This window comes from Epinephelus lanceolatus, chromosome 16, assembly GCF_041903045.1.
Source record: "Epinephelus lanceolatus isolate andai-2023 chromosome 16, ASM4190304v1, whole genome shotgun sequence".
NCBI classification, from domain to species: Eukaryota; Metazoa; Chordata; class Actinopteri; order Perciformes; family Serranidae; genus Epinephelus; species Epinephelus lanceolatus.
Genome location: NC_135749.1, coordinates 23,223,128 through 23,233,387, shown reverse-complemented (window position 1 = coordinate 23,233,387; position 10,260 = coordinate 23,223,128).

The window sequence follows — 10,260 nt, the reverse complement described above, 5'->3', positions numbered from 1 at the left end:
ACCAGAGGTCTTTCTATTTCTAAATGCAGACAGGATACAGGAGCATATTATGCTGCCCACAAAACAGAACACATGCAGATGACCTTTGACCGCGGGCCATTTCGAATCATTATCTCTGAGCTTAAGAGCAGGGGCTAATCCTTGCTGTGTTTACCACACAACTGGCACAACAGCTGGATGGTCTGTTTGCAGCCTTTCCTGGACCTCTTGGTCGACTGATACATATGGATACGATCTGGTATGATGTGCCCTCATTTGTATTTCCACCAATGGGCTTCAAAGAGGCATTAGTACATGCACAGTATCTCAGGAGATATGAGGGGCTCAGCCCAGTCGGGTGCTCTAAATCATTTCATCGCTATTGGCAAATTTCACTGTTCCAGTGAAAAATCGTATTAGTGAAGGATTAATTGGAGTGTTCATGTTGGCCAGTGGGGTAGTGGGTACTATGAAGCTTTGATAGACCTTCATTGCTGGCGATCTGTCATAAATGGATTGGTGATCTCACTGCAGCCGAGCCTGTTGTCTGGAGCAGCTGGGTAAAGGCCTGTGGAGAGGGTGGGGTAAGTGCCAAGTATTATCTGCAAGTGGCACAGTGATATTAATTCTTGTGTGCTCATGAAAAAGGTGCTGGCAGCTTGGTGACGCGACAGTTCATGGGACACAGCTAATATCAAAGCTTGTTCCAGACTGGACTCTATGCTAGGTTGGCCATCCAGGGCAAATGCTGTACAATAACTCAAAATATTTAGATTAGGAGAGATGTGTTGCAGCTTTAGAAACGATGCCAATTCAACAACACGTGTAAAATCCAAAACAAGTACAACAATAGAAACATGTTGCAAATGAAAAAAACATGCTTCAAACAGCCAAAACAAATATATTAACTACACTAGGGGTGGGGGATGGGTCCAACAAACACCAACTTTCACCTGAGAGAGCGGTGTTTGTGTCCCGTAAGATTCTAAAGCCAAACCCCGTTCTTTTCTCCTAAACCTAACCACGTGCTTTTCTTGCCTAAACCTACCAATGTGCTTTTGTCGCCTGAACCCAACTACGTGTTTGTTGTTGAAGAAAAAAAAACAAAACCGTAAATTCGTAGTGCATTTATTTTGAAAGAGACTGTATGTAAATAGTAAATTTCCTGTGAAAACATAAGTGTATTTTGAAAGACAATGCATGTAACCTGCAGAACTTGACACAGTGTCCCAGAACGTCAACAACCAACGCACTCAAGGTACCTTGTACATCATATGTGGACGTGAGAAGTCCATGACCAAAATCTCAATATGTGATGAGGTCGGAGTGAGAATGTGTTGCTACTGACAAAAAGAGAGCTAAAATTATTGGGGCTTTGTTTTAGTGAAAATGCATGTGTTTGGGAAGAATTGAGCATACAGCTGTATAAATGAGACTTGGGTATACTGCATGAGCTGTGTGAGAGTTTGTAAATGAATGGTTTGATATCATTTTGCTGAGGTTAAGTGCAGTCACCTATGACTTCAATTCCTCAAGAATATGCACCACTTTTGAATTGATTGTTCACTGTAGACTGTGAGAAAAGCAAAGCTTTCGTCTCAAATTCAACATAACACAGGGTGAGTGACTGATATACCAATTGTCATCGGGGGGGTGATGTTTTCCTTTAAAGCAACAATAACAGCAACTTTTCACAAGACATTGAACTCCTACCAGTTGGGAATGATGTTCTGTATCCAAATCTGCAGTCTTAGTGGCTTCAAAATGAACTTGTGAGGTTTTATTTTTGATATGGGAAGTCGAGTTCACATTTTTCCTGGCCTTTAGGAGAACACTGTAGCTGTAGGGAGATTTTTTGGCTGTTCTTTGCTTTTTATATTCAAATTTAGGAACAACAAACAAGTAGATAACAACAAAGAGGATATAATTTAAAACCTCAATTGGCCCTGACACTAGTGAATGTCACACCTTAGAGCTATCAGAAAATTTCCACTTACCAAATTGTGAATACCACGTCAGTGAGTCGTTCAAATATACAGTAAGTCTTCGCATTAAAACAACAAACACGACCTCACTTGAAGGCATCATCTGTCTGTGGTGATGATGAACGTATGACAAATTCCCCTATAAAAACAATCTATGACAGGGTAGCTGCAACGCAAGGAGGAACATTTGTTATGTAAAGCCAACACTAAAATTTTAATTTACCACTGCCATTGGTGACCCTAATTACAAATTATATAATATGAATAAGTCTAATAATAACTTGTGGAAGATATCAGCAGAGAGCCAGTGTTGTTTTTGTTTTGCTTCACTGTGATGTGTCTTAAACTGAACAGGGATTGTGTAACAGCTCTGCCAGGACAGGTGAACCACGTAACCATGTTCTGACTTGTTTTCATTCTGTTGAATAAGTACTGCCTTGAGCATGTATCCACATGCACACACACACACATGCGCATACACGTTTGCACTCAGCTCACTCAAACACGTCCCCACTGACACAGACACGTCTCATACGTCATTCCTTTTTACTCATCCTGCATCTACTTCATTTGCGCTTTCAAAATCCATTTGTAGATTTAAACACAAATGCCGCTGATGTGTAAGTTTTACCTCTATTTGATCCCACTTATTAAAATAAATAGTATTTTATAACACCTGATGACCTAAGAGGGCTTAGCCCTATGCATGTCTGGGCAGATGTCACAACATCAGACTTTCTCATATAGACCATTTCATAAGGATAAAAAGCCAGCTAAGGTCTTTTAATCACTCTTTCTCTACATCAAGGTTTCCTTTAAAAAAAAAAACTGCTCTCAAACTCTTGTTAATAGGGTGTAGTTGAGGATAGCAGCATTAGCGGTGTAGGGATAAACTGAGGAAATGCCTGGAAGTCATCAGCATCTGTCAGAACTGACTCTTGCACCCATTCTGGGACCTCGATGCCACAGTGGGAGTGAGGTCTGTTCTGGGTCATTTCAGGGGAAATGAACTAGGAAGTCCTGGGCTCTCTGTTAACAGTCTCTTTTATTTAAATCACACAGAAATATAATGGATAAGAAATACTTAAAAATCATTATCATCCCTCATGAAAGTGAAATAAGATATTATAGGACTAAAAAAGAAGTTGGAGCCATTAGAGATAGCAGAAGTGCAAACTGGCATTTTAACATCAATTAATCTTTGAAATGACTTTATAGATCATACTTCTTTCGGCGTGAAAGTTATTAATGCTTTTAGAGTTTCTTACAGTGTTTGCTGGTGGAAAAAGTGAAAGTGGTGGGAAAAAATTTAATCCCAAAATCTTTATTGTTTTCGAGGAAGTGAAAGAGAAAGAAAGCACAAATGCACAAGTAGCAACATCCTTTGTGACAGGAAACAAAGGCATTAATGGGAAGTGTTGCCTTATTTATATTGTACGATACAGGCTGTTAATCATCTCTGACATAATCTAAGATATGAAGGTGTCAGAATTAATTTGACAGCTTTGAGGTGATCATAAAGATTGAATTTTTAGTGGAAAAAAGAGAAATTACTTTTACAAATGAAAAGATAAAGTTCTTAGTCACATTATTATTATTATTCAGACTTATCCTCTCTTTGGACGTATACCTACCAAAACGAATGCGCTGGAATTCATATTTAACCCACATAATCAGGAAGGCTGCAATTATGGGACCAGTGTGTTGATGAAAGTATAAAAAGGAAGTAATATAAAGAGCCAAAGTCCGCATAAGGAGACAGGTTGGGGTGGTGGATGTGTCAAACAACCAGGAACAGGATGTTCCCCCTGGAGTCCGGTATTCAGTCCCATGTGAAACCAATTGAAATTTGAGTTATGTTAAGGTATGTTGTCACCTTGTCATGTTACTTTACATTAAATATGTAGTGTGACAATGCTGTACCATGCTTCTTTTCCGAAACCTACCTACAAACTACCTACGTAACTTACATTGAGTATGTGGTGCACTTAGTTGTAAGATAATATACACACCGTTGTATGGGGATATGTTGCATTATTCCACATGTGAATTCTCTATTATTCCATCACTTTAAATTGCTGCCTCTACATCAACAAATGCATATTATACCACATATTTTTGGGAGGCCAGTAACATGAGGGGATAAGCAAATGGAGAAATAAAAGCTAGGCCGATCAGAAAACAAAATCTCCATCAATGCACCATGGGAAGCATTGGGATTACCACCCATTTTAGTAGATATTAACACGGATATGAAAGTAAAACATGGCGTCCTGCAGAGAGGCAAACCAGGCTGGGATAGTCACAGTCAGGTTTTACTCATCAGAGCCATCCTGCTGGTTTTACTGATAAACTGTGCGTAGAGCCGTTAATGTGCCTAAAATGACCAAAGTGTTGCACACTTTCAACTGGATGACCCTCATAAACCCATATAAACCCTGACTGGACAGACCTATTGACGCGCCGCTCAACACAATCCCAACCCTTTCTATTTTCTTTCATTTGTTAAATTTCCTGCTGACTGAAGATGTTGGATTTGATCCATCTCTCAGAGGTGTAAATCAGTGGGATGTCAGTTAAGGAGTTGGTACACAGGGAGTGATTGTTAAATGTTTGCTTTGATTTTATTGGTAAATTGTTTTACATGAAGCCTCCTGGTACAGTCTGAGTTTGGAACGTTTGTTACATATGAAACATGCCACATGTGCCACAGTTTTACATGAAGTGTTAAAAGTCACAGTCGTTCTTCGTTTCAGTCCCGGCTTCCGTCAGTGTTTACTGACACTCACAGATAGAAAGGCAGGGGTTTGATTAGGCACAGGTGCGGCTTGTTAAAGGCTGAACCTCTGCTGGCTCCCAACCAACAGTCATGCTGCGTTCATGTAATGCTGGGTTTCCCGTAAATACGAGCTGCCAGCTGGGAAAAAAATGTGCAGGCTACATAGGACATGCAATCTGCAAACACCATCTACAGATGTTGCCAGTCAAATGAAAACAAAAAAAAAAACAAAAAACAGTTAACTGTGCTTATAAAAAAAATGCATTAATAAAACAGACTCAATGTGTGCATTTCCAACACTTTCAAGTTGTAGCAACAAGATGTCACTCTGTTTTTCCACTTCATTTGAATGCTTCACCCGTCTGTGTTAACATCTCATCTATCATTATGGCCATTAACACTTTGCAGTGCAATGTGGCACTCACACGAGTCTTATGTGCTGTGAACAGATATTTGGCTCCAGTTTAAAAGATTATTTATGCTTCAGAATAAGAAACAGTTTTCTGTTGAAGCCAATGCATAGCTGTCAATGAAGCACGATGAAAACACTGACAACTTATAAACACAGATTGTTTGTGAAATCAGGAATGTTTTCACGAGATTGGTTTCCATATTTCTGTTATTTTTTGAATGTATATTTTTAAGTCAAACAGCATGTCGGTCATAGTTTGCATCAAAGCCTGCTTAAAAAAAAAAAACAGAAAAAACTGAAATTGAAAGGCATTTGCAAAATTAGTTTGTCAATATGACATTTTGGGAAAACACAGTCCCCAAGGGAAGTGAGTCAAGATACCTTGTGACATCTGAAGCAGTCACTTGAAATAAGTGGATCTGACACATGCTCACACAAGGTACAAAATATAGTTATGGAATGCAACACACTTTACCTTTTAATAAAATGCCCCGTCATATCAGTGATTCATCAGGCTGAGGAGTTCAGCAGACGAATGTTCAAAATTGGTGCAGCAGCATGGCTGTAGACATGATGATAATTGGTTCATAACTTTGGCCCAGAAATTATCTCAACAACTATTGCATTGGATAAACATGACATTTTTTGCAGACATTAATGGTCCCCATGAACCCTCCTGGCTTTTTTCGTGGTCCACTGACTTTTCCTCCAGTGCCACAGTTGGCACTTTTGTGTAATGTAGTGAAATGTCCTGACAAGCACTGGGTGAATTGCCATGAAACTTGGAACAACTATCATCGGTGCCCAGAGAATGAACTCTAATGACTCTGGTAATCCTCTGATTTTTAGCCATGCTGGCAGCACAACTCTATGGATGGTTCTTTGTTGGTTGGTCTACCATGTTAGTCGACACTGAAAAATCAAAACTATGGGATGGCTTGACAAGACATTTTGTTCATACATTCATAGTGCCCAGAGGAGTAGGCCAACTAACTTACTGCATGTTGATCCTCTGATATTTCATCTCTATCATCTGGTCAAATGTTAATACTTTAGTTTATGACCAACAAGCTATACGTTTATGTTTAAGCTGTGTTCAAACTATGAGCAACAAAACAACAGGCTAAGAAATATTTTCAATTGAAGCCGGTGACGTAAAGCTACAAACGGACACCCGACACTTGCCGCTACAGATGAGTCTGACATGCTACAAATCAGAGTTGAGTTGGCCTTAACATTTTTAGTGCTCCTATTGCGCAACGATGCACCAACCAATCCAATGGTTCGTTTCTAGCTGTAGTACTATGTAAAATTAGTTGGCTGACGCTATCCTAGTGTTCTGTGCATTGCGGTACACATAGGGATATGTATGTATATATATATATATATATATATATATATATATATACATATATATATGGATACCAGCAAAATGTGATGGTAAAATAGGACTTAGACATTAAGGAAATACATAGATATATTTTTTAACCAAATACACATAAGATGATGTTCAGTCGAGGTGCTTTGTACCAAGCAGCACGCACAAACAAGCCAACGTATCTCGTCACACTGTTGCATTGTCGCTCATAATGTGAACGCAGCACAAATGCTAATTAGAAAATGATAGCTTGCTTACAAGCTATACTAAGATAATGGACTTGGAAAACTTTATACCTGCTGAACATCAGCATGTTAACATGCTAAGTTTAGCATTTAGCTCCAAGAGCTGCTGTGCCTAATGGCCTAGACACACCAAACCAACATCAAAGAATGGACAGTGATGAAAGCTGACTGTTGCATCACCTCATGTCACCTGTGTCTGCGTCAAAAAGTAGCACTTGAACACATTGCAAAGACTGCAGCTGATGCCCAACTACTACAAAGGTTCTGCACAAGCATGAGAGAAAATAACTCTCCATAGGAGCCCATGGCAGTAGTCTGTAAAGGGAAATTAGAAAACCTAGGACTGCGGATCAGGCCCCTGGAAACCTGCGGCTCAAAAAGCATTTTTTCTATAGACCACCATTATGAAATAAATGTTTATTATGAATTTTTGATCCACTGATTTTTGTAAAAATTTCCTGGAGCCAAGAAGGTGATTTAAATCACTTTTCTTGGCGATGTAAAGTCTATGCGCCAAGCGGGAACTCTTGGGTGGGGCCACAGATGCCACTGATGGCCCGACATGGTGTGTGAGGACTTTACGTATCACCTCACAGAGCTGCTAGCATGGCTGTAGACTTGAGGCCCTTTCAGTCCAAATGAGTTGACGGAGATGGCATTGAAAAATAGTGTGCATTCAATAATATAGGAGCATTAAAACCATTCAGCAGCTTGAACTTAACTACAAACAAGGTCTCTCATTTTCTGTGAGTGAAGAAGCTCAGAAGTGATAACGGCAGCAGCTGCGAGTCACGAATCAAAAGTGAGAAATCCAAGTTCCTGGTGATTAAACATGTCATCTCAAGACCGGATATCCTTTTTAAGATTTGTTTACAAACCAGACTAGATGAACTCCCTTTGCAGCTTTTTGTAAATTCTAAGCGGTATTATCTTTTTTCTTTGATTCTTATTTGTGTCAGTCTGTGACATCCTAAATCGTTCAGCCTGACACAAATACTGTGTCACAACATCTTTTTTTGGAGACAAGCATTAGCTATTCCTGGGTTTAAGTTTTGACCAGATGCCCAAAGTATGGGCACATGTACATATCTGCACATATCACACACACACACAAACACACACACACACACACACACACACACACGGTCTATGTGTGTTTGTCCCCAGCTGTTGAGTGCTGTGCAGATGTAGCAACCAGAAATGAGGGATTACAGCTAAATCTGGAGGGAGAGAGGAGGAGGAGGAGGAGGAGGAGGAGGAGGAGGGTGGGGGTGATTAGGGAACAATGTGGAGGCTGGAGGGAAGGTACGACTGTCTAAAATAAAGACAAGGGTTAAGAGGGGTGAGTGGAAATGCAACCTGATGATAGAGAAATTAGACACAAATGATGCGAGGCCATGGGTGGTGCACAGGGTGAGATGTAGCGAAAATTAGAGAAATTGCGAGAATGCAAAAGAACACAGGGAGGAAGACGAGATGAGAGGCAGATTTTTGAACAAGTGAAAGCTGGAGGGATGCAAAAAGACTGCGGTTAAAAAGACAAACTATCCCATCGTGGGAATCAGTGAGGCTGTAGCACAGTCCCATTTTTTTCCACCCCATTTGATTACAAATTCATTGATTTCTTCGACTTTCTCCTCAATCTGCAGAGAGGCCTGTGTTAATGCACGGCAAGAAGAAGCTGCAGTTAAAACATCTTAAATCTCACATCCATTTATATACTTACACATGGGAGATGGCGAGGATGTTTTTGCTAGCAGAGTTTCTACAAAGGAACAGTGCAGCTTTCAGCACAGTTCAAATGTGTTTTCTATAATTCATAAGAAGCTTTAGCTCCTTAAATGGAACAACAGATAACGGTTTACATTAGAAAACAGAAGGCGTCTGACTTTGCTGATATGTTTATAAATGTAAAAACATATCGAAGACCTCAACTAAGGGAATCAAATCTCCGTCCTTTTGCATCCTAATATCTACCTCTACTTCTTCTAGCCCAGGGTTACAGTCAAATCCTGCCCTCTTTAATATTCAAAACAGTTTCACACACACACACACACACACACACACACACACACACACACACACACGCTGCTGCAGTTAGTTCTAGAGGCTGCTGCAGACGGGGAATGTGGTCTGTTTGATATTCTGCGATAACTTTCCTCCACTTGTCAACACATTAGTCAACTGATCTGCAGAGGATTGGCAAGAGCCCAAATTAATGTGCGCAAAAGCAAAGCCCTCTAGGAAGCTTAACGCTGTTCTAATTAAGATGCACATTCACATTTTCCTGCCTCTCTTAACAACATGTCCAAGAAAGTCTGCCTCATAAAATCCTAAATTAGTGTGCTGTCATTGTAAAATTAGAAGTTTCCTTTTAATTTGGGTCCATTATGACTGTTTGATGAAGGCACTATGAAAGCCTATTTCAAAGGAGCTATGTTTTTCAATTGAATTCAATTTCATACAACTTTAGGTAATTTGGGAAAGTATAAACAGACTGGAAGCAGACATATGCACAGACATTTACAAGCAGAGAGCTGTTTAAGCCTATGTAAGGCTGGTGGTACAGTTGCTTTTGAGAAAATAATAAGTGATAATAAAGTAGTTCTTGCTTTTCACATTTAGATTTTAACGCTTGTTCCTCTGGGGGCCAATTATCAGCTCAAAAAAGAATAGAAATGAGTTTGAATGCCAACCCCACAGATCCTTCTCACCCAGAGTGCTGCATGTATCAAATTGGTACCTGTGAAATTTAATACAATGACATATCACACTTCTTACCTGCCTTAGAAGCTTGCTGATGTCACTAGTGGATTATCACGTCACCCTCCTCTATCCTGCTAAGCATCCTTGTTGCAGGAGGTGGCATCACATTTCTCATAGGACTACATGATGTCATTTTGGATCCCAAATTGTCTCCTCACCTCAGCTCAAACCCCCACCCGGGTTTGTTTCCATCTGCAGAGGAGGGGAGTTGACTCATAGTGACCTGAAGCCTGAGGAGTGTCAAGTCAAATCCAAAATCCTGGCAAGATTCGAAGAGGTCCCATTAGGATACTTTCAGACAAGGGGAGTCACATCTGAGACACCACCTGTGACCAGTTGAACAGGTACATGCTGCAAAAATGGAGATCATCGGGGTTCACTCAGTGCTATGACAGTTACAGTTCAGTCACTCATTTCACTTCAATGAATCGTTAAAGGTTTTAAGAAATGATTTTGCTTTCTTGCTGAGACTTACACGAGAAGATTGATTGTTAGCTTAGTATAAACACTGGAAACAGGGAAACATGTAGCCCTTATTCTTCCCAAAGGTAAAATAATCTGCCAACGAGCATCTTTAAGCTCACTATTACCATTTTACATGTTGTTGTTTTTTGTCAAAAATACATATTCTTCATCTTACCTGTGGTGCTTTTGATCAATCTAGATTGTTGGAAATTTTAGAGATGTCTGCCTTCTCTTGAATATAATGGAACTAG